General features: G+C 35.7%; 1 protein-coding gene across 6 annotated transcripts in view; it reads right to left on the reverse strand.

The window, feature by feature from the left end:
- AKAP6 (A-kinase anchoring protein 6) overlaps positions 1–25,851 on the reverse strand; it is a 299,893-nt gene that overhangs the window by 204,301 nt on the left and 69,741 nt on the right. The window contains exon 1 of one of the 6 annotated variants that reach the window (XM_029999614.1): positions 11,981–12,277. The exons of the other annotated variants lie outside the window; for them this stretch is intronic. The gene's annotated coding sequence lies outside the window, so the exon portion shown is untranslated. Of the gene's footprint in view, positions 1–11,980; positions 12,278–25,851 lie in introns of those variants that run through there. 6 annotated transcript variants of the gene reach the window in all.

Here is a 25,851-nt window from a genome sequence, read left to right on the forward strand (position 1 = left end):
ACTAACCACTTGTGTGATAACCAGTAGTTGATCAGCAGTCCCCAGTATGTCAGACTCTGCATGCACGGCACACGATTATATATCAGTCTATTGGGTATTTCTTGAAAAAAATCTTAGGAGCCATAAGCTGACATTCCTGTATCACGTAACATCATTTTAGTGGGTGAATTCTGTTTCTGCTGAGTCTGTAGCCATTGTCAAAAGAACTGGATTTCATTTCACCACAGGCCAGGTTCCTGGACAAAATGGATTAGACCTGGGTTTGCAGGAAGTCCATCTTACATAAAATTTGGAAAAAAGAATTTAGGCCCCTGTTGATATCCCCTTTCTTTGTTTTTTAACTGTCACATGATGATGGGAAGGTGAAGGCTGCACAAAGGACAGAAGATTAGGCGTGTAAAGGCCCTTTATCAAGAGAACATGATTACGAAGAAATTATCACTTTTGCCATATAAGTTAATGCTGATTAGTCTTCAGCAGAAGAGCATTCATAAAGCTGCAGCCTATTTACTTGCATCTTTTCTTCACACTTGCCTGGCACAAAACAAGTACATTGAGAGGAAACAATATAACGTCAGATCCAGTTGGCATTATCTAGTACATTTTCTTACTACTGTACCTGATGTCTAGATTTACATGTAATTCAGCAAAATGAAATAATTATATCTAGCACAGCTGTGAATTCAATAATTTTCTGTAACAATTAATGCAGTTCAAATACAGCACAAAAATGTCATATTATGTAAGTTCCTGATTTTACTGAGGCTCAATGTCAAGACCTGATACAACATGGCCTCACTGTCCTCATTCTTCCTTACTCCTTGTAAGTGATTTAGCATTAGATGGAGCAAAACCAGAACATTGTCATGTGCCCTTTTTACACTTTGTATTTATAAATAAAGAACAGCAGTATCACAAGGTAGTACCTAAATGCTCTCATGAGTGCCAGTTGCTCTTACTAGAAGTGGCAGGTAGATAAAATAAACCGTGTACTTTTAAGTAATAAGAAAACAGCATTTAACTGTTGGCATCTATTTCTAAATATGCATAGTTCCAGGTCAACAGCAACAATATACAGCCTACAAATATAAGCATGGAAATCCTTCCCCATTTTATTAGTACATAGTTTCACATCAGTAGCTATTACAGCCTGATTTTTAGAAAGCACCATTTGCAAAACAACTTCTTGTAATCATTAATCTCACACATCCACTAAGCATTTTTATTTTTACACAGTTTCATAGTGGTGTTACGGTAAAGATTTTGTCATCCTCTCATGGGCTATCCTGTAGCACTGACTGTGGAATTTCTTAGGCTACAGGGGTTGTACCCATTTGGCTGCCAACTGCCCACTTCAGTCAGTCTTCCAGACAGCTGATCCTGCAATTTGCAGCTGCTGGATCCATCAGCCTGTTCATAGCCCTCAAAGTCAACTAAAATAGCCTGAACTGCAAACACTACAGTAGACAAAGTGCATAAACAAACCCTCAAGAGTCAATGAAAACTAAGCTTTGATGTTGACTTTAAAAAATATTTTTTCTCTGCTCTTCAACAAATTCTGTTAAGATGTACAGGAAATTACTGAAAGATGAAATGTTGCAATATGTTGCTTTAGAGTTAATATCAGTGACAGAGAAGCTATACTGCAGATTTCTGTTCTTTGATCTTGCAGTAAAACCTCAGTAGGAAAAACAGATTGTCATTGAGTCTTATGACTGCTGTACATACTAAACAAAATCTATGATTTAAGAAAATGTCTATCTACTTTGTCTTTCTCTTAAGTGCATTTTAATTCATCAGAAGACAAAGATTCCAATCAGAACATACAAATTCTTCTCTTTAGAAAAAAATCTGAATACCTGCCAAAGAATTTTCAGATTTATTTTTTTTAAATGTACTTGAAAATTATGAATTAAACTCACTCTCTGCACTGCCCTTTTATGCTTATATAGAGAGAAAGAGCACAAAAGAGATGTTTTTTATTGCTAAACAAAGATTTGCAGCTTTCAGAAAGGTATTTTTCCTTTAAAATGCACTCTGACTTCTCAAAGAGAAATAGTTTTTCATCTCTGCCCGCAAACAGTGTTATAATAAGGATAAAATTGTTCTTTTCTATTTTGGATTATTGGTGAAACCTTAAAAGCAAATGCTACTCACTTTTTTCACAGCTGTTTTTAAGTAAACAATTAAGCCAAAGAAAATAACCATACATGAAAAATCCAGAGTTTGACTAAGCAAAATCAACTGCTATGGAAAGCTCTAGACTCACTGCAAATCACAAGTTGTGAGAAAGTGAGTTGAAGTGCTAAAGTACTGTAGCTGGTATCACTGTGGCATTCAGTGGCTAGGGGAAATGAATACATTTTACCAGGTCAAGAATGCAAAGTGCAGCAGGAAAACAGCTACCAGGAGGTCTCTAAGATCACTGACCCTGCCTTCTGCTGACACTGACAGCTTGGAAATATGTTGGTCCTCAAAGTAAGCTTCTCCCCTCTTCCCTCATGACAATACACATACTACTGATAGTAACTTTTTCTGGTGCATCATCCTTTTCTGCACATTATTCCCTCTCCCAGCTTGGTTTTTATTTTGATTAATTTATTCTATTCTAAGTGAGCTACATTTTCATCATTGCAAAATTCCAGTAAGTAATCTTCATTTTACCTTTTGCTAAAATTCTCAGAAACTTGTTGGAATATAGGAAAGCTGTTAATTTGACAGAAGTGTTCTCCCTGCAGAAAAATATTTTGCTTTTTCCTTTTTTTTTTTTTTTCTTTCTTTAAGAGAGCCCTGTTTTCAAACAGATTTCTTCAATGGAAATTTTCAGGTGTTACAGGAGCCTAGCTGTCTTGACACACTTGCAAGGAAGAATGATCCACTTTCTATTGTGCAAACATTGCTACTACAAAATTCTCAAAAAAGTTTTGAAAATAAATATCCAGTCTGGTGAAATCTAAGCAGGCATGTTTCTACTGTATTCTGTTATCTCAGGAATCAGTGAGCCACATTGTTATAACCCTGTACTCCAAAATAACGTGAAATAGATGTCAAATCACCAGTTCTTTGACAGAATTGCTAAAATAGTATCAGTTTGTCTGGGATTGTAACAGACATGGAGCTGCTCTGTAATAATTTATTAGCAGTTTACGTGACATGTTTTATTAGGATGTTTCTTGTGCAAGTATATTGGTTGACTATCAATCTGCAAGAAAAATGAGCAAAAAGAAAGGAAGAAGGGAATAAGATATGATATCACTCACTAAGCACTTCAGGCTAAGTAACAATGCCTGAAATGTTAATTGTGAAGCTTGTGTCTCAGGATTCCAGCAACTTGCATTTGTTTTGCCATATGGGCCATTGCTGGGGCCAAAAGATCAAACATACCGGGAAGAAGCAAAAGGATCCTTTTGTCAAGAAGCAGGACAGTTGCTGCTGGAAGCTATTCCAGTTCACTTCCAGGACCAGCTGCAGTGCCTTACAAACCTAGGCCAGGCTGTACCTTTTCTGCCTGAGGGGATGGCTGCAGAGAAGACAGACTGCTTTCAAATGTTTATTTCCCCTATGAAGTTTAATCAGTACTTTAATGTAAAAAGACTTTCTGGTCACAGCATTCACCACAGGCCAGATTCTTAAATGCAAGGCAGTATTTAGTCCACTCAGGAAGCTTCAGATAGCTGATGCACAAAAACACTCTACTGTAAGGTCTGGGGTAGGATGGAACTGGAGAAACACAGGAGAAGTTATGGCAGTAAAATGAAGCACCTCAGAACTGTACTGTAAGAGTATCATGTAAACAAATGGGCTAGCCATTTCTGGGATATTCCTGGCATCAGTAAAATTGATGCACGAATCTCATTTGTGTAAGAAACCACATATACGAACTGAATATGGCAACTAATTTGGTGTGGGAAGTGATGTGACATCTGCAGCTCAGTGTTGCTTTTATATTCCTGAACTTCCACTGGTTCCACTGTGTAATGTGCCTAAAGTTACAACCTGAAAACCCTCTGAAACCTTCAGAATAAGAAATATATTCTCGTACACCCCATAATCTGCCAAGCCCACAATGTTCAGAGACTTTGCCCATGAAAGTTATCACTGTACAAGATTTCTTCAATGAGTAACCATACGACCTTTCATTTATCTTACTTTAAACATGTTAAAGCATGCTAATTTTTATAAAGGCCTAACTTTCTAAATTTAAAAAAATAGTGTGTAAAAAAATTTAAAACTTGATAGAAAAAGTCATATTTGTACTCACTGAAATCTCGTTTTGTACTGCACCTGGGAAGACAGTGTCACACAGGTACTCTAGAGCAATTTTTCATGCAAGAAGATAGATGGCACTGAGCTGTGAACTACAGTAGCAGTTTTAGATTCTAGCTACTTCTGACAAAATGGGAAAAATACCAAAACCCAAATCCATATGAGAACCTAGTCAAGCAACTGGTAGTAGAGGCAAGTTTTGAAAAACAACAAGCACTTTTCAAATGCCTGTTCGTTGGACTATGATAATAATATATATATATTTATCTTGCACTGATCATTTAAGATCACAAAGAAATAAGAAAACATGATGAGGTAGCTTTATACTAAGGATACTCATCATGTATTATGTATTCATATCTACTGAAGTGGAAGAGTGAAGACTTATTAAAACATCCTTCAAATACTTATAAGATCTCTTCACACAACTATATACTTTTTCTGCAATAATGGAAGTATGTAGGACATATTTTGCAACCATCTAGATAACTACCTTTGCTTATTGTTCTTTTACTCTCTTCACTCAGTACTTTCTTGCATTCTGTAAGCCGTATATACTAAATGGAAGTTAAAGGCATTTCTAACAAGTTCAAATTACCACATGCAAATGAAAATTGAGGATGCAAGTAGAAGGACGTTTTACTCATGGCGAACATATACACTATGCTATAGCTAAAACAACCAGTTCCTGGTAGCCTGGCCACAACTATGCAGTTTTTTACCTCATTGTAGAGAGTAGTTAACTGGCTATGAGGAAACCCCTACTATAATTTCATGCGAGTCATACAAAAATTGAATGTGACAAAAAAATCGTCAGCTACATGAAGAAGCAGAAAGAAGACCACTCCTATTATTTGATCAGAACTTTCATAGTTTGTTCTACAATATAAAATAACTAACAGAATTCAATGCTAATGCATCAATAGTTCAGTAATTTTCCAGCAAAATGGTTATCCTTTTGAAAACAGTGAGTTTTCAAAGCTTTATGCAGCCAAACTATTACTCTGACAGCTCAGCTTTGAATATGTCCCACTCTTGTTCTTTCCTCATTTTTAGTTTGAAGAAGATTTGGAATTATTCTTGACATGGAACAAGGAAATTTCAAGAATTCTTTAAGTCTTCTGCAGGGCTGTAGGTTCTTTGTTGTCTGAGGGCTGTTTTCTGATGGCCCGATCTCTTTTTATTGTTTATACAAGAAAGTAGGTGCATTGCTCTTAAAAGATTTTTCAGCTTGTAGACTTCTTCAGAAAGACTCTTGTTCTTACTAAGCTCAATAGACTTAATTAGGGTCTTCGGTGGAGATCAGCTGCTCCTAAAGAGTTTAGATGAAAAAGAAAAATTTCTTGGAGGAAAAGAAGTTTCATTCTTGAAATAATGAAGTTTCAAATATCAAACAAAGTGTAACCCCACATAAATAGCACAATGTATTTTAGGCAGCAACGAACTACTGCAACGTAAGATGTCAAAATAAATAAATAAAGGGAACTGCAAGTTCACACAGGAGAAAAATTCAGTCCTTCTGCATAGACATGCAGAATACAAGAGAAAAATTTTAATCAAAATGTTTTGACTTGCTGAAGCCAAAAATGCTAACCTCATTCACTCTGACTAAAGCTTAGTGGTTCTAACAGTATTTGATGAAGGATAGTGAGACTCCTTACTCTCATATCAAATGCTCAATATGGTGACAATGCTCTCCTTTCCTTTCTGGAACAGGTCAGAAGTGAAGAACTACCATCTGTGCCAACTTTTCTATAATGAAAATTGATAGCACGATAGGACGTTTCCAAGATAAGTGGCTGTTTTATATCAGTGCAGCTAAGCCTTCAAGAGCTGCTGTGACATGTTTTTGAAGTTACTTTCCATCAGTCATTGTTGAGGACAGCAAAAAGGACACAAACTCTCTTGTTCTTTATTACCAGACTTTGCTTTATTAGCACTGTTGTTCCCTTTTGTGCTGTTCAATGAAAGCCAACATTTAATCCATGAATGCTTATGGGGATTTTTTTTGCTTGGTTCAGAAACACGGAAAAGAAGCCTTATAGTCTATCTTGCATGCGGCATGCTGTTCATGACCTTCCTGCCCTCTTTCCATAACGGCAAATTTTCAAGTCAGCTGGAAAGCTCTTGTAGATCCTCCAATGAGTTAGTAACAATTACAAAGCACTCCAAGCACGTGGAGGCACTTCCAGTGGTCTGAAACAGCTACCACCTACCCAGTGTACCAGGAGGCCTGTTCCACACCAGATATCACTCACTATCTCTTATAAGAGTCAGGGTTAGAATATATATCAGTGCCAGTTAAAAAAAAAAAAAAAAAAAAAAAAAAAAAAACACACCTAAGTTTGCTATGTTCAGGAAGAACAATTTGAAAGATTGGTAGAAAGCCATTTTACAAACTTAAAGTCTTAAGTGAATGAAGAAATAAAAGAGCAAATTTTAGAAAAATTTTAAGAAGTTAGAAGATTGAATCTTAAAGACATCTAAAATGTACAAGATTTTTATTCTAATTTCACTTCTGAAGAGGCATATGGAATTTCTTGTTTTAATTATGGAAAGAGCTCTTCTAGCAGGCAAATCAAACCCCTTATTATGATTCCTAATTAGACAATATGTTAGAAATCAATCCTAATTAGTGATAGGTACAATGTAGCTCACAGAGAATGTTCCTTTTTCTTTAGCCTTAAATGTAATAAAGACAAAACTAAAAAAAAAACCTAATTTACATCCACAGAAGGAAGAATACAGTAGGGTTTTTTGCAGGCTTTTTTGAGAAGGAATATAATGGAAATCAAATTGGAAACCAGGAATTATGGGACTGGCATGACATCTAAAGCTAACTGAACCATTCAAACTAATTGGCTTTTGGCAAGTATCAAAATGCTTCCATGAAACTTTGCATATAAAAACAATTAACTTATATTATCTAGTAGTTTGTACTATCTGATTATTTCCAAATCTCACTGTCATCCCACAGGTGGCTTTTCATTAATTTAGCTGTATATTTAAAGGTTTGTGTACAGTATCTTCTTTTCAAACAAAATCATGACCATAATATCCTTGATTTTTTTGATTTAGCTGTAAAGAGGATACTGTATAATGATCAAAATGATCAAAACTCAGATTTTATACCATATCTGCAGTACTTTAATCTCTAATACTTCTAACATAATCTAGTAAAAATTGCCATACCCAATAGACACAATGAAGCACTTCTTTCCAATTAAATTGGCTCTAAGGAACCTAAAATTCAGTCTCATTAATAATAGCTGCTTATTCTGGCTGCTTATGATTGAAAGTGCCAGACGTTAGCATTTTCATACTGTATTTAGAACTAAATATTTAATTTTAAAACTAGACGTAATATTATAGACAGTACTACTCAAATACACGGTAATTGTAATCTAGAAACATGTTATGAGACTGTAGAGCATATTCCAACAGCATATTCATATATAGCATATTCCAATGTGACAGTTCTGAGAAGTCAGCTTGTGCTCTGGCAGGATAATTCTCCTAATAGTGCTGGTTTTAGCTTTACAAGAGAACTTTTCCAGTGTAAAGCACTGACAGACTTAATGGCTGTTAAGATGTTGATGCTGCTCGAGAGAGTACTCGTGCACTACACAGTAGGACTGAAGTGCCTTGAAAGAAGCAGGAAATGAGCAGTGCTTATTTAAATATTTATTCATTTATATATACACATATGTATATATAGGCAAATATATTTATTACACGTTGCTAACTAGAATAAGATCCTTGATTTATAAAGCACTTCATAGTCGGTGTCTTTCACATCTTTAAGCAAGCAAGACAGCATGATCTGTGTTTTTGGTTGAGATAAACTGTTTCTTATGCTGACAGAGAAAAGAACGGTTTTATTTATGAACAGCATTGCATTTCTTTATATGCCATTTTATTTTCTAGCTATACAGAGATGAGTTATAAATTTTCTTTGTCTAGACTGTAGCTTTCAATGATGAGTATAACTCTTACCACTGTGCGGGCACAATGAGAAAAAGAAAGGCTGTTGCCATGCCCAGGCTTGTAAAGTAACCCTTTGAAATTCAGTAGCTGAACTTGTCTGTGTGGAAGTTAATGAGCCTAAGTGGCTTCAAGCTTCAAATGCATATTTGTGTATTTTATTCACTTGTAAATATTTTTATTTCCTGCAAAAATAGTCATCATCAATTTAGCCTCGAATTGAATCCTGCGTTTACACAAAGTCAAATCTTTCATCTTCCTCATAAAAAGATTCACAAGAAATGGCATAGGATCCCTGGATCGTAGCATGCTGAAGTATAGACAGGGAAGAAGGAAAGGTAAGAAGCACATCAAATTGCAAGTGTTCATATTTCCATATTCTTCTTGGAACAGCTGAGCTGGCTCTGCAGAGACCTGGCTTTGCTCACAAGCTTTTCTCTGCGATGAAGTGGCTGTACTGCTGCTAGACTGGATGTGACCCTGGAAATACAGTAACTGTACTCCCATGGTGTCACACTTGAGCTAACATCCCTGCCAAAGCCTGACTCACTGCCTAGCAGAGGTAGCTGGACTAAGTCTCCACCTCTTGCACAGGTAATATAAAATACCCATGGACAATGAGGGACTGACTAAGCCTGGTAGGCTAAAGACCGCATTACTGTCTGACAATCTCGGAAAGAAAAACACTTGCAGCAGCCCTGACCACACAACCATGATTTCTAGTCCGGAACTGATAACAAGAAACACCCCCCGCCCATACACCCCAAAAGCCTACATTCTTAGGGGATTCTGTAACTTTTATATTTTCAACATATTTCAACTGTGCAATATATTTCTATGCAGGTCATCTTCTACCAAAACAGGAAAACCATTAAGCTGTAGAAAAAGCAAAAACTGCAACTGTTTCCTCTTTCTTGACAAGCCACAGTAAGATATCAGCTGAGCCTGGCATAATAACTGGCAGGTTTGAGTAAAATGGAAAAAGTATTGGTATTTTTAAATAATCTTTTTATTTTTATCACACTCTTAAATATTGAGGTCTTTTTGCAGAGACTTTTTCAGCACTTCATCAAGAGTTTTGTGAGAAACTGAGTCACACTGAGCCAACAGGAAACTTGGTCAGCTGAGAAATTGTTGAAACAGTATTGATAACAGCAAGTCTGTCAAATCTAATATATATCCCCTCTACATCCATTCTCTTAAAATTCTAGCACTGCCTATAATTCAATACCCTGCCCTCCAAAAATACATTAACCAAACACTAACATGTTAAGTAGAACATTATGACTCCTCTTACCCATTACTATAAATTAACTTCCAGCAAGAAGATGTCCTAAAACCCATACTGACTGTTTAGCTCTCTTAATAAAGGGCTGGAGGAGGCCATAGTTCATAATGAACAGAGCATTCTCTCACTCTGAGATTGAAGCATGAGCATGAAGGATGACAAAATTGCTCATTGTAATGACCCTTTCCCAAAACATTAGCTATGCCTTCTTCTGAAGCTTAGTGTGAAGAATTTCTAAAATCTACCATTACTGTTTATATTTCACTATGTCTTTTAGAATTTCAAATGGGATTAGGAGCATCAAAATAATAAAAAAATCTCTCCTGAACATATTTTCAAGTTGAATTTATAGAAAATAGATTATTAAAACTCTGTTTTGCAGCCTTAAAATAAATTCAGGTAATAATCAAAACTGAACTTGAATTTACATTTTCTGATTTTGTCTCTGAGGTGAGCACACTGCAAAAACAAAGTAAACCGGTAAAAACACTAATTTCTGAGAAAGTTTCTTCGCTTATCAGTACGGGCAATAGATATGGGAAAAGCAAATACTATACCAGCTAAGTTTATCTCTAACTCATTCAAGGCAATCACATACACATTAAATGCAAAACCTACTTGCAGAAGAAACTATCAACTCAGATGAAATGCAAAAGAAAATGTCACTACAGATGTGACAACAAGTGAAACATAAATAGAGACAGAGGGATTGAGAAAACAAATTAAAAAAAGAAACCCCTGATTGGCAGGGCTGTGAGCAATAGCAAGCAGTTTTCACACAGGGAGACTGCTCTGCAGCATGAACCCAAGAGTGCTGAATGGGGATAAACAGCTGATTCACTTCAAAATCACACTCTCAACCCAAATTAAAACAGTAATATAGACATACCCATGGAAGAGCAAAAAGATCTTTCTAGTTCTTCTTATATAGAGCAGAAAGAATTCAGACTCCTACTTTACTGATACATTTCAGTATCTGAAACAGCATTCAGAAAAGGATAAGAAATGAAGCAATAATATTTATGTAATAAGCACCTACTACACTTAGTCTAGTGCTAAGCTTGTACAACTGTAGCAGAATTTCCCACTCCTTGGTGCTTCTGAGCTTTAAATGAAACTTTCACGAATAGCACTTTGGAGAAGAATACAGCAACAACTGCCATTACAGAGATGAAGGTCCTAACTTGCTTAGCCAGCAAAGTCTAAATAAGAGCAATTGGCCAATGATGCATGGGCAGCTGAACAGCAAAAGTAAAACCTTTTAAAAGTCAATGAGAAATTCCTACCCAAACAGCAGATGTAACTGCTGCCATAATCTATGGCCGATTTCCCATTCTTGTGGCACCTTGTACAAACTATACATCAGTCAACAGTTTTCCATCCAGTGCCAAATTTTGCTTTAGGGAAGTCAAAAGGCTTTATCGTCTTAATCCAATGCAAATCTTTGAAGAAAACAGTCTTGGCTAGCCAAAAATTCCTGAACTTTTCCTGTAGATACAATTTCAAAAGAATGAATAATTTTGCAGAGAGAACATACACTTTTGAGCAGTCTGAGCATACTCCTCAGGACGTGGCACACACACAACTTTGTGAGCTGAGAACAAAAATAAAACAAAGGGCCTTTGGAAAAGGTATAACTTTCAGAATATTTGAGCTCTCAGAAAAGTGGTCTCCTAAACTAATGCAACTGTGATAAACATCAGAGTGTTCATGTCACATTCAGTCTCCCTATGAAGAGCTACAGAATTTATTAAGTTTCTGATAATGATAGTAAAATCTAGATATAATGATGAAGTTCCATGTTTTCTATTACTTACATTATTTTCAGCCTGTTGGTTTCCTGAGCCTTTACTAAACACATCTCTTCACAATATAGGTCAAAGTTTTAGCCAAAGTAATGTAATTATAGTCTTACAGTGTCTATTTCTAATTATACTGTGCCCTATAAAAAGTTAGCTGAGTAATGTCTCAGGGAATAGAAAAGATTGAGCATTAAGTTTCACCTCAACACACACAAAAAAAAGCTATAATCTCCTCATCGAAACATGGGACTAAGAGCTTTACACATGACAAACATTTTTTTTACCTTCAGAAAGATTTAAATTGCTTAAGCCTAAGACTGTGATTGTAGAAACTTTACATTACGTAGAATAGGGAGTGAAAGAAACTGAACAAGCTTTTCTCAATATTCAGAAATGTACATCCACAGGGAAAAAGATATTTCAATTTTGCAAGTTAGATTTACAGTGCACAGGAAATGCAATGTATTATTTCAAACCAAACACATTTAGGTCATGCAATACTTCTTTAGAAGCTGAAAACCATCTGATTAAAAAAAAAGTATTTGCTTTTATTGATAAAAAAAATTTGCAAGCACTGATCATTTATTGCTTCAAACATTTCTAGTGGTTTGTAAAATATTTCACTTTAATGGTGTCTTACCTCATTTATACTGGAAGGAGAGTTTTCGGGTATCAGCTTTGCAAAACAAAAGACTGTCCCATTTCCTTTCCTCAGCTAAAGGAGTTACATGCAACCAGCAATTCGGAAAATAAGTGTCTGTTTAAAAGACACACAAGTAAGCCATAGATGATCTGTAACCCAATCCATCTTCAGTGCAGAGCCAACAGCTTTTGTTTTGCATGAAATATAGCAAATAGTCTGCTGCCTCTACCTGTGTTATTGTGCAGATCAAGTTTAGGCCTGTCTGCTCTCCCCTTGCACGTTCTGAGCTACCGTAGTGATTTCTCAGCATTCAGATCTGCTGTATGGCCGCTAACTGAAATTTCAGCCGACACTTGTAGACTTGCAATTAGCAAGGTTATTTTAAGCCCTGACCTAAGTTCCAACAGAATGTTTATGGCATTATGACAGGAAGGAATCTAGTATAATATCGGTCACTTGGTAACCCTGTAAAGCTGATCTCAGAGAGGAGAGACCCTCCAATTCACAGCATAAAAGTAACTATCTGACCCCCAATTTACTTTGATTTTCATTTTTAAGCTTCGAATGGAATGGAAATATTTACTGGGTTAACATTAGGAAGCTTGGAATTTATTTTAGGACCTGGTAGATCATATGCTTGGAACAAATGTATTAATAGGAAGTTATGACTTCCCCAGTGGAGTGATTCATCACTTACAAAACAGCGACTGTTACTTTTGTAACGTTCACGTTTGTAATAATTATCTATTACATTCTGAATGGGAGGAGAAAATCACTTACAGTGTTGAACTTATTACAGCTGGACTCTATAACAATACCCTTTAGTTTCTCCTTGGTTATCTTGAAAAGGGCTCCCTCTTCTGTACAGGCCTTTGGTAACCCTCTTTTGCCCTGGATTCCTTCTGAATTCTCTGGCTGTCTAACTATTTCAAAGTCATGTCAAAAGGCTCAGTCATACCTCCACACCCTCATTCGTTGTTCAGTCTCATTCCTCCCCCTCTCTTTCATTTTTTTTGTTCATGGATCAGCTTTCTTATTCCCACCCATCCTCATACTTCCAATAGTGGCAAATCTAATCTCACAGATGGAACCACGACAAACAGCTCCTCTGACTGTCCCAGATAAGAGCTATAACGGTCAGCCAGCTTGTGTGTGCGCACACACAAGACAAGATTTTCTGAAAGCTCCACAATCAGATAAACTATTAAAAGAGAAAGTTGGGGGGTTTTTTTGTTTTTTTTTTTTTTTAAAGAGAGAGTAAAGGGGCGGGGGGGGGGGGGGGGTGGAGAACAAAACAAAACAAAACCAACCAAACAAAAATCCCCACCAAGAAAAGTTATTGCTTCTGCAAATCATTTAGTAACTTCTACACATCACTAATCACAATGAAACTGCTCCCTTGTTCTTGTAGCAAAATTTACCTGAGGCAAAACGTACTTTTGAGAATTAAGAATATTGAGAAAGCAATGGTGAAAACAACAAATTCATTTTGTCCTCATTTAAAAATATCAAATGTATCTTGAGTTACATACAAATTTGAGATGACATTCAAAACAGTTGGCAACAATCTGACTGTTAGAGGTATCCCAAATAGAAAAATTTAAAATACAATATAGGCACCAGGCAGAGTCTTCAAATATATCAGAAGATCAAGAGCTACAGCATTTATATACCTGCCAGATGGTCAACGCTCAGAAGGATACTGTAGTCACCACAAATAGTACCTGAACGCATACACACTTCTGAATTCTGAGTGTAAGGACAGAAATGTTACTGTCATGGATACACAACTACCTTTTTTTCAGAAGAATACCTTTATAAGAGAAGATTTCTTATGAAATATCATAACCTAACTATTTGAAGACATCAGGAAAGCATTGGCTTGTAATGCAGGATAGCCTCAGCCTTCAAAAACTCTAAGGAAGTTAATAAAAAAGATTTTTCCTCCCTCGGACATCCTCTTTTTTAAAACCTGGGAATCACAAAATCTCTATTTAAATAGATGTGCTTTCCATTTTAGATCAATTTCTGAACATAGAAATAGGTTGACTTCTGTAGGAATAAGCAGTAATTTTTTAAAAAGAGGGTAAATATTTGATTCCAAAATGGCAGGAACAATACCAGTAAGGCAAATGTTTGGTTTCAGTGCTTAGGAAAAAAGCAGATTAGAACTACTGACTTCAGAGTAGAGGGCAGAAAAAGTTGACTGAAGCAGCATTTCCAGGTTTGGCCACAGTTGCTTGCTCTGTGCTCAAAGGTTATATCCTACACTGCATTACCTGGTTTTACTCAAGTCGTTCAGAACAATGTTATATGAAGCTCTCTAGCCAAATTTTTTAAAAAATCATAGCTCAAAATTATTTCTAATTATTTCAGTTGCAAATTATTTCAGTTCCAGTTTCAAATAATTCTGCTTCAGCAATATTATATCTTTTATAGGAAAAAATAAGAGTTTTCATCAAGTGCTAGTACTTAAATAGGTGGATACATAGGCTACAGTAGGTTTATATTCTTTTTACAGTACGAAGTAGATTTTCCAAGGTTAATTAAACCCTTTATTTAATTTATATGCAGCAGTGGCATGATACCTTGAGATGCTATGAATCTGCAAGGGCTCCCTCTGTTTTGGTGCTTAACTTGTAAAATGCTGAGAAAGTACAACTGAGATCAGTGGCTCAGTTCTCTCTTTGAAACTTGATTCATACCTGCCTAATAGCAGGAAATCCATTTCCTGTTGAATACCAGGTAACTCCAAGAAACACATCTCAGCATGTTGTTTGCATTACTAGCTGGTATTTTGCTTGCTGATTGCACTCCCTGTTCCAGGAGGGAGCTATAGATGAGTCAAGTTGGGTGAGGAAGGCATGTACTCTACTGAGGAATTGGAAATGGACTACCATCTTAATCAGAAAAGCTTTAAAGATTGTTAATAAATCCATGGTGAAAGAAATAGAAGCAGAAGAATATATGAGCTGACTTTTTAATAAACAAGCACTACATAGTAGGAGATAATTCAGCAGAGCTGGATGGTTTCAACATAAATGTTCTGAAAGATCTTTATTGCTGGTAGTTCTGCACAACAGGGCACATTTCCGGCAAATTATTCTGGAGATGTGAAAGAAATAAGGCATTCAGGAAAACAGCTCGGAGTAGAATTAATAAGTGAGTCATATGTTTGCCCTGAAACGCAAATACTTTTAGAAGGGTTAGGTAAAATGCAAACATTCAATGAAGTGACACCAGTGATCAGTTTCATGACTTGTGGCTTGACTTATACACTCTAAATAGAATTAATGGGTGGGTTTTTTTGATTTTTTTAATAATGAGGGTTTGGGGGGTTTTAGTAAATAAATATCAGAAATAAGATATGAAAGGCTTCTCATTTCAAACTTGTAACATCACTGTAGCTCTTTTCAATTATATACTGTTGTTTGTGGTTTAATTCCTATGTTTTTTCCCTTGTGCTATCTTTACCAACCAGCCTACATAATTGATATTACAAATTCCCATTTTTTATATAATAGACTAAGAATGCAGCCCTCATCTGCAACCAACCTGATCTTTTATGAGCTTGGCAAACAGAGCTGGATAACATGAGTTAAGCTAGTTTCAAGTTTTCCAGTTAAATAAATCTTCACTGGAAAAGATATCTATTAATTTAAATCAAAAATTTACAAAGAAATGTGTGTACAATTTGGCTGGAAAAGTTTCTCAAAAGCAGAATAGGCTTTCACTCCATGATATCCAGTTTGTATAAGTGACTCAATGTGCCTGATAAAAAAAAATTGGTTTCTAGCCTATTATGTTTCTGTGGTTCTCAAGTGGGATGCAAGAGACTACAATTCCAATCTCTTTTCTATTTGCTATTTACTAATTCACACAAGCGTAGCTATGCATGGAGTACATCAAAAACTTATGCACAATAATTCAAGAAAGGTATCAGGACAAGTGTCGGATGCATGATATTATGTTGTTCTGCAACTTTTCAGGTAAAATTCAGTTTGGGGGTTTGAAGATATCAGAATAGGATAGTTTTATTCTCCTACAGGTAGTATAACCAAGTCCAAATACAAGAGTGGGAATGTTCAAACTGAAGTTTCAACTAACTGATATTTTCATAATTTGCCCTAAAATTTTCTCTAAGCACCGCCCTAAGTCACTATAAATAGAAAAGGAAAACACATCCATTAGAATCAACAAATAGATCAAAAGCTAAACAGATGAATTCTAACAAGACAGTTTTTGCAGTCTGTGTATCACCATAATTTAATTTAAAAAATGTTTAACAGCAAAGCTGTCCCAAGTGCTGGTGCCACCGCCTGTATTTACATTTATTTAATGTCTTCAGAAAAACTATGTGAAGAAATGCACCTATGTGAGGCACAGAGAAGTAGTATAGATATTAACCTCTCCTTTTGATAAAGAAAACATCAATGAATAACGCCTTTGGCATTTTCAGTACTGGCATTTAAACTGGGAATCACTGAGAATATTTTTTTTCACTGCATACCCATTATGTATCCCTTTGTTGCAGCATATCTTCCATTTGCACACAGCAGAGACTGAAGGTTTAATCTGTTCCTCCCTACATTTTCAAACTCTTTTTTTCGGAAAATAAGGAATTAAACGGGGCTGCTTGGAGTGCACAAGTTGGCTTCCTATTTATTCTAGCAAACAAGTGCACCGAAAACAGATAAAGCTGCAGATTTCACTCACACTGATCAAGCTTAGTATCCTGTTAAAAAAATCCTCAATGTGTTACCATTACAAAGTATGAGTTGACATATTCAGAGATATATATTGTAATTGAAAGCCTCTAAGTAGAGCCAGACTTCTCTGTTATAACATTTCATCATCCTCCTGAAAAACCAAAAGCTGAGTAAGGCTACTGCAGAGGAATTCTTGTTCTAAACTGCATTTCTAATATTTCATAGAGAATAAATAGCTAGACAAATGACAATTTTAGCTTTTGCCCTGAAGGATTTAATCATGCAAAACTCTAAACACGGTCTTTCCTAGGAAATGAAAGGCTGGTTAAGACTGGTTTTCCTTCTCCTATTCCAAGTGACTGATTGTCACATTCCAGACATTTCTAGGCAATGGGATTACATCATTCAATTTTTTTTAATGGAAACAGCTGTTACATCCAATATTCATGACCTTTAAGTTTTCAATATGAAGTTATTCAGCTGTTCTTTCAGTCCATCTGAGTTGCAGCAAAATGAAACTGTGCAAAAGACCAAACAGTTTTATTCCATAGTTAAATGAATGCACATATTGTTCCAAGGCCACAGAAAGAAAACAGAGCTTAGGGGAAACGCAGCATTCAAAAATCTTGGTCTTATCACTGCTTCAGTGGACTGTCAGCCCCTTATTCATCCCACACACAAAATCAGTACAGTATTTTGTTGCATATTTCACATTGCTTCTTACTAGGGTTTGATGTGCACAGCTGTATGTGTTATGTGTGAATAATTCTTATAGGGCTTCATAGAAGGAAAAAAAAAAAGGGAAAGCACACACAGAGATTTTTAAGACAGAGCACAGATGCCTCTGAGGATACGTGCCAGCTCATATAATCAGCCTCTTTCTGAGCTTAAAGTTCAGCCCATCTTACATCTTTTTCACTGGTTTGGTTTTGTTTTTTCAGTGAAGGAAAACATGAGTACATACGGATAAAAGGAGTTTATCGTGTTTCTAATTAGAAACATACTTACATGTTAGATATTTAGATGGTCATTAAGTTATCAAAGGAATTTAAACAAAATCCATTAGTCTACTTAATGCATAAGGGCATTTCTCATGCTAAAATTTTATCATGCTGGATATATTACATTTCCAGGATGCTTTTATATTAATGTCTGCACCTCTTCCAGAAAACTTGTTCTGTAATAATGCTTACTGCAAAATATAAAAGCTCATTTTGATTAAAATAAATTGTGAAGTGTAAACAAAATGGTAAAAGAACCGTGCTATTACAGAGAGAGAGCTTGCCTTGGAACTACCCGAGAGGGTGAGTGGATGATAACAGCAGTAGTCTCATGGATTGGTGGAACTGAAATAACTTGTTCTTACTCCTGATTTTGCTACCAGTTTATTTTGGACTTCAGCACAAGTCACATGGTGTGTGTCTGGTCTGCATTATATCAAGTATACAGTGGGTGTGATCATGCTAACTTGCACTGTATAAACAACTCTAAAATAGTGGGTAAAAACAACTAAAATATTAATTTATCCAGTGACCCATGCAGACCTGGAGAAGCTGTAATTTTGTATCCAAGGAGAAACTTCTGGGATTATAAGCATCTCCATCTTCAGGGGCATCCTTAAGTTAAACACTGTCTCCCATTAGCAGGATTGCCAAGCTGCTATTTTTCTCATATAAAGCACTGTAGAAATTGAACGTTTCAAGGGAGTACCAGTATAAATATTTATAAATGTAAGTATATACATAAATGTACATGTTTCTCTAAGGGCTCTATATCAGCTTCACCATTGCAAGATCAAGCATTTTATTTTGTAAATCTTATTATGTTAAATTTGACACATTAGTAACGATTTTTCTCAGATAAACATTAAAAAAACCTTGCAGATTACTATCGATGCTCCGAAGCTCTGTGCATGTGATAACAAACTTTTTTTTTTTTTTTTTTTCCTCCCTTTTCTGTTTTTTTTTTCCCCTCAGCAGCAACGGCAGCTGCTCGGAGATTCCTTCAGCTCCCTGCAGCACTAGGTGGTGCTGCAGCACAACCGCAACCGAGATCTGCCTACTGGAAAGCAAACCGGACCCCAAGTGTCTCATTTAATAGTGAAATTACTAAACATTCTTACTGAAGACTATTGCACAGAGGCTCTGGGTTTTCGTGTTGGGCTTTTTTTTTTCCTTCCTTTTTTTTACAGAAATTCTAGCTTTCTAGGACACTATATTTAGCATGGTTTTCTCACAAATGCTTTATAAATAGAAAAAACGAACTAAAAGAAAATTAATGTACATAATAAAAGCAATTAATTACACACAAAGCCAATATTCTTGAAACTTATAATTTATGTCCTTTATCTTCTTATAGAGTGAACCAAGAAGATAAATTACAAAGATTTTCCTACAATACTACGTGATACAAAACGTGTACCTTGTGAAAGTAATTTCTCTAACAGGGGTACAATGCAATAAAGACATTTTAATCCTTTATAAAAATAACTCAAGAAGGTACAACATTATAAACATGTTATTTACATGCTAAAAAGTAACTCAAATGTGTTATTTAACTCCACATTTGAGTGCTTCCATACAGTTCAAGGGCTTCCCAGGAACATAAAGTTGCTGCCATGCACGTTTACAAAACTATGTCCTAAATGTACATTAGTTCTCTGGATTTCTGTCTATTACTAAATGCAGACGTTTTGACTTTGTGTAGCTTTTTTTATTTTTGTTCATTTTGGCCCTCGTAAAGTAGACTTCTATGCACTGGGTAATTTCCCAATTGCAGCTGGTTCTGCAAAAGAGTAAAGTCCGCTTGCCTGGAACAGTTTGATGAAGTGAGGCCTTCAAAGAAGACTTGAAGCATTTAATAACTGCAGTTTAATGGAGAATTCTTGGAAATTCTTGTAGATGTCTAATTTATAGTTCCTTCTCAATTGCCATTTTTCACTACCAAATTTAAGTTGCCACCTTTCTATAAATGCTAATAGCTGTATTTCTTATTCAAGGCCAGATTATTCAAACAGCAAGGCAACAAAACCAGGATCCATTCAATTATAACAACTAAATCTTGGTCTTTAATAAGGCAACATGCAAGACTAAGTATAAAACCTCCATTAAAGTCAGCAAGATCAGATTCTAGTAACGCAGGACCATGTGTCAACACACACAGTCAACCACTGACTAGCTAATTTGCTGCAGGAACACACCACAACCATACTAGAAACTCTTTGAAGCAGAAGCAAGTCCTACACCCTAAGAACCTATGCATTCATTGTTCTGAGCATACTAGAAAAGGTATTAAAGATTTTAAACTGAACCTTCTCTTTACTCTTCTATGGTCATAGAAATTACACAAAGCCAGACTGAAAAAAAAAGGCACTAGAATGAAATAAGGCCTGTGTGTAGAGAACGGCATTGTCCTCTACTTCCCTCCCTCATTTCTAATGCAGTAAGTATTTCTGGCAGGCTCCTGCCCTCTCCACACAACGTGGCATTGGTCCAGGTTAAGAAAGAAAGAACAGCTTTTTGAAGTAGCAATTCAGCATGGTAGCAGATGACTCGGCAATGTGCTTTGGTGAAGGACAAACGAGAAGAAGAAAATGAAAAAGGACAAGAATCAGATGGAAGCTTTGAAAGACAAAAATTGTGAGAAAGAGAACCTGAAAAGAGCAGAAAGGAAAAGAAAACAGAGGAGAGAGGCTGGAAAATAAAGCTAGCAACCAATAGCTAGAAACTGATTTGCAACCTAACAAAATAAAACTGAGCTAGTCCACACCAACACATGTATTCTTTTGAATAGAGGAAAATGTCTTTTTTCAGCAGTTTGTGAGATACCTATATAACATGGGTTTTTCCTTGATAAGTTTTCCAGCAACCTCTATAACAACTTACAGGTGTGGCCCTGTCATTCTGATTTGCTATCTTTTTCAGATCTCCTGTATAAGACAACACAGTAGCAAAGAAAATCCAGCTAAAAATTAGAAACTAACACAAAATTCACAAATCAATCTCAAATACCATAACTACAAAACTGAGAACAGTGGCTTAAATTGCAGTGGAGATCACTATGAAGTCTATGCCACTCAAACATTTAGTTTGATGTTGTATTTATTTATTCCTTAGCATTAAAAAAAAGAGAAAACAGGGGTAGACATTGAGAGATACTATAAGTATTTCATTCATAATTAGGATCAAAAAAGAATCTGGAACAGGTTTGAGTCAGGAAAGCTATTCTTGCAGATCTCAGCTGAAAATCAAAAGGATATAAATTGTAATGTTGTAAAAAAAAACATGTTTTCAGCATTCCTTACTTATTCTACCTGAAGTTGTCAGTACTGTCAGTATTTTGTGTTTCTTTGAAAGACAAAAAAATGCTATTCATAACCAGAGATGCACTGTTCCTATGGAGAAAAGAGACTGGCTCCCTTTCCCTGTATACTTTTCCTATTTACCTCTGCCTTAATCCCTCATACTGAACTGCTGGCCTAGATTCATAAATGTGGATACTTAAACTCCTCTTTGAAGACAAGATTATATTTGTGTGTGTCATATGCAAGCATCCATATGAGGTTACACACGTTTACAGGTAACGTACTGTGTAACATTTGCTATTTTAATCCAATGTATCAAAATTATCCATTTCAAGTTAAGATGCTCACCCCATGTGAAAAATAGGTAAAGAAGGGATCCTGCACCTGATAATGGACAAACAAATGCGTAGCAAACTGTCCTGTCTTCACAGTTAAACCAGGCATCTGAACTTTCAGGAAGTCCCTATAAATGCTGTATGAAAGAAGTCCAGATGACCTCAGCAAAGAAAACATAGGATAGCTTAAATGGTACCACATCTGTACAAATCCTACTGTACTGCCCTTGGAAATATCCCTCTTCCCTTTATTTTATCATGAGCATTACGATACCTGATAATATTTTTAAATGTCCAGATTGTGAAATTAATTTATACCTCAAAAATCCTGGATTTAATTAAAAGTTTTCTAGCCTTGTTTGCTTCTTAAAAATAGTCTCAAAATAACTGCTGAAGAGCAAATAAGAATACTCAGTTTAGTATTTCATCATATTTCTCATATTTCATCATATTTCATCAATCATTTCTCTATGATTTTTAGAGCATAGTTGACTAACAATTTTGCAGACTTCCATTTGATGATTTTGTCTTCTAGCTGCTGGACAGTGCTGGGATGTAGTGACAAATTCCAGCCATACCTTTCATACAAGCTAATTGAGTGGTGTATAAACCATTTCACTCATCCCACACAGCTTAATAGCTTTAAAAATTCAATTCTTTTCTATTATTCTGGGGGTTGTTTGGATACTTTACTGTATCCGAAAGTACAGATACTTTGCACCATTTACAGTATAACATTGCTCTATGAGTACGATTTCTGCTTCCCAAAAGACATTAGCAATATTCTGTCATGTCAGAAGTTTTTATTCTGTCAGTGTACTAAATAGACATATAAACATAGAGTAGCCCTCAATAACTTTGAAGAATGAAGTGAAGTGCAAACACAGAGATCTTACACACATACACACAAATTAAATGATGTAATACAGTGAATTGTAGTATAGTAGCTCAAGTATTTTAGGGCAGATAATTCAAAAGAATCTTGGAGAAAAAACAGAAATGCGTGAGGAATAAGTGGATATACAAATACAGAAGTAGTAGTGGCATTGAATTTCTTTTATGGTATTACAAACATGATACATACACATATATGCCCCTATATATATGTGTCAGTTATTAAAAAGACCATATTTCAGAATGTCAGACCACAATCGCATTGGAAATGCACATATAAAATCATCTATTCCCTATACATTACCAGATAAATTATGATTAAATCTACAGAACCTATTCTGCAGAAACGTTACTTGCTTTCTCGCCTTTTGAATGTCTGCATAATTTGTGATCAGAAGCAAAGTTACTCATCAGAATGCAAAATGATGAATGGCACACCAAAAGATAAGACTCTATATTGTAACTTGTTTCGAGTCCCTTTTGAAGTGTGTAACCACAGGTAAGGGCAGGTACAGTTGCAGGGCCAGATGAGGAGAGCAAAAGCAATAGAGTCCACTGAAATACAAGATGCGTTTTCTCAGCTAATACACATTATGAAAAGTGAGTACACTGCTCAATGGGAAAGGGAAATTGCAATGTATTACTAGATTCAGTAGGTTTTATATTTTGTGAAAACTTATGAAAGGTCTGTCAGAATTTTGGAGTGCTATGATTGCTAATGCAGTGCTGCTTTATGCCTTCTATATTATATGTGTTTTCCAAAAAGAAATGGAAACACTTCCAAAAAAAGAAGTGCTCCATCTTTGGAAATGCAAGGACTAGAACCATAACTGACTCCACAAAAGCTATTATCTTCCTCCAGGGAATTGTTTAAAGGGAGAAAGAGGAGAGAGCATTTATAAAGCTTTAACAGATGGAACTGGTAGGTATTCATTCTCCTTTTCCTGTTTCTGCACAGTCCATTGTAAATGGTTCAGCTACTGTTCAAAAAGAAAGCTTATTGATCTGTCTCTGGTTCTGCACAATGTCGCTAGAGACAGTTACATGGAACGTGTTAAAATCTTCAGATCAAAGCTTTTGGATGTATGTACGTAATACTGCTAATGCTTCTTTACACACAACTCAAGGAAGCATAAAACAATCCAAGAAAAAAAATCTATTGTCTATTTATACCTTTTCTGAAGAAGGTGACATCACCACACCTATAACATCAGTCAGACATTAGTCTGAACCTAGGCTCCTGCCCAGACTTGCCACCCAGCTATATTTGTTAGATGCAAACAATGAGGCCAAGCTCCAGAGCAATCCTTAAGAAAAGCTCAGGCTCCAGCATGGTTCCCAGACTGGCCCAGGACAACAGATGAGGCTTGGGCAAGACCACATGAACTTCATCTCAATCCTCCAGAAGACATCTCGCACACCTCAGTCACAGGATGGGTACTATGCATAGGGCAACATTTTTAATTAAATGTATAAACATAGCTACACAAACATGTCATTGCATTCTGCACAGGAAAATACACAACACCCTTTTGCTGTACTTACTTGCTTGTTAGTTGTGAGATTTTAATTGATTTACAAAGGAATCACATCAATTCACAGATGGCTTTTTAATGGTTAACTATACAGAAATGGATTTCATTCTGAGGAAGAATTCATATAATTTGAGAGGCAAATATCCAAGGATATTTAAAAACCACAAATTTGTGGAACTTGTTCTTACTAAAACACAAGTGTGTTATGTTACTGAAATATTCATGTTGCATTTCAGGCATTCAGACAGCAATGATTCTATAACCTGAAATTTCTTCTGTCAGCTCTCTCATAATAAAAGCCCATCAGGCAATTTTAATAATAATGAAGGAAACTAAAAAATTCCTTACATTTTGTGCAATTTTCTGTGCCTGTTCTTTGACTGCTCCCTTATGCCATATTATATTTTTTAGATATCTATTATGTGACATGGAATTATAAATTGAAAAAGCACCAAACCCTGCCAGTATGACTAATAAGAAATATGTCCACAAAGCCTACTGAAATATGCAAAGCAAGAAAACATCTGTAAACATAAAGTTCACAATGCAGATCAGAACTAGATGACTTATAAAACATGATAATATCCTACCTTCTAAACTACATATAGACTCAAACAAATCCTTAAGAAAAAAATCACCAGGAGGATTTATGTGGCACTGCTTTTTGTGTGTATGCTTTTGTTTATGCACACATACAGATATATATGTATTTACATGCATACATATATATTTATAAAATAAATTCTTTCAACCAAGTCACAGCTACCTTAATAAAAATTCCTATTGGCATCCTTACTTTCAAATAAAAATAATTATATAGTGTCAATGACTTTTAATTTTAAAAGTTGACATTACTAAATTTTACTCATACCATTGAAATAGTATTTATTTAGTTTTTTCCAGCAAATCTGAACATCACTAGGTGTTATTATCTTCACATATACGTATACTAAACAACAAAATACATTCCCTCAGTAAATGTTTTGGTTAATTAATTTGCATCATGACTTAACATACAATATTTTTTCATCATACTGAAAATTATTTATTTCATTACATCTTTATATCCAGCAAACATTTGTGTTTGATTCAGATTAGGATACAGACTAGAGAAGACTGTAATAGGTAACATCTGTGCTAGAATTTGATATTTACTTTAATATTTCTCCAGAGACCATTGGTGGAGTACATTAGCTCATTTTCTAAAAAGCCTGTATTAGCATATTTTAATGTAGCAATGTGAAGTGAGAAGAGGGAAAAATAATTATTATATTTGGTCAGAGCGCACTTACATGCGTTCATGTATTGCTGAGATCTAAAACAGAAATTCTTGAATAAGTATATATTTCAAAAGTGTAGATAACCAAATGAGTGAGATTTTGCAGAGGTTTTATTTTTAGAACTAGATTTAAAAACTGAGAATGGTAAAACACCCACTTTATTCCTCATCTTAGAGCTCCAATTCCCTTTTCACAGGCAAATGTTTACCTTTCTTCTCCTGAGTCTTCTGACTGCTGAATAATCCCAATGTCTATTTCAGGACAACCTTAAGACCTCCATAGCATTGCAGATGCTACTCTTATATCTACACAACCCTCAACTACATAGCACCCTTCTATGTCCAAATACATTGCTCAAACTAATGAATGCATCTCTACCTTTGCAACAAGAGCACTCCCTTGGAGGGAACGTCACAGGTTGCAGTATTTTTGCTCGGTGTATCCTTACTGGTTTGCTTTGAAGAAACTCAAGCTGATTTAAAGAGCTGTTCAGATTGTACCCTTGCATTCAGGGGAGGGCTTAGATGCTCCACACATTGTTCACAATTCCTTTCCAAAGGCCATGCATATGGACCCCAAATGAGTCATTAGGTAACCTATGCCTTCTTTTTTTCCTTTTTTAAAATCTCTTTTGCCCAAGCCCAGAAGGGATATCCAGCGCTGGTGTCTTCTACCATTCCAAGGAATATTCAAAAGTCCCTTTCTCACAAGAGCAGTAATTCCAATCATTTTTGTTGGTATCCTTTCCCTGCTCTTCTAGAAAGTCCAAGCTTAAAAAGGGTCCAGCACACTGTCTGTAACATTTATTATTT

This window comes from Aquila chrysaetos, chromosome 2 (genome assembly GCF_900496995.4).
Source record: "Aquila chrysaetos chrysaetos chromosome 2, bAquChr1.4, whole genome shotgun sequence".
NCBI lineage: Eukaryota > Metazoa > Chordata > Aves > Accipitriformes > Accipitridae > Aquila > Aquila chrysaetos.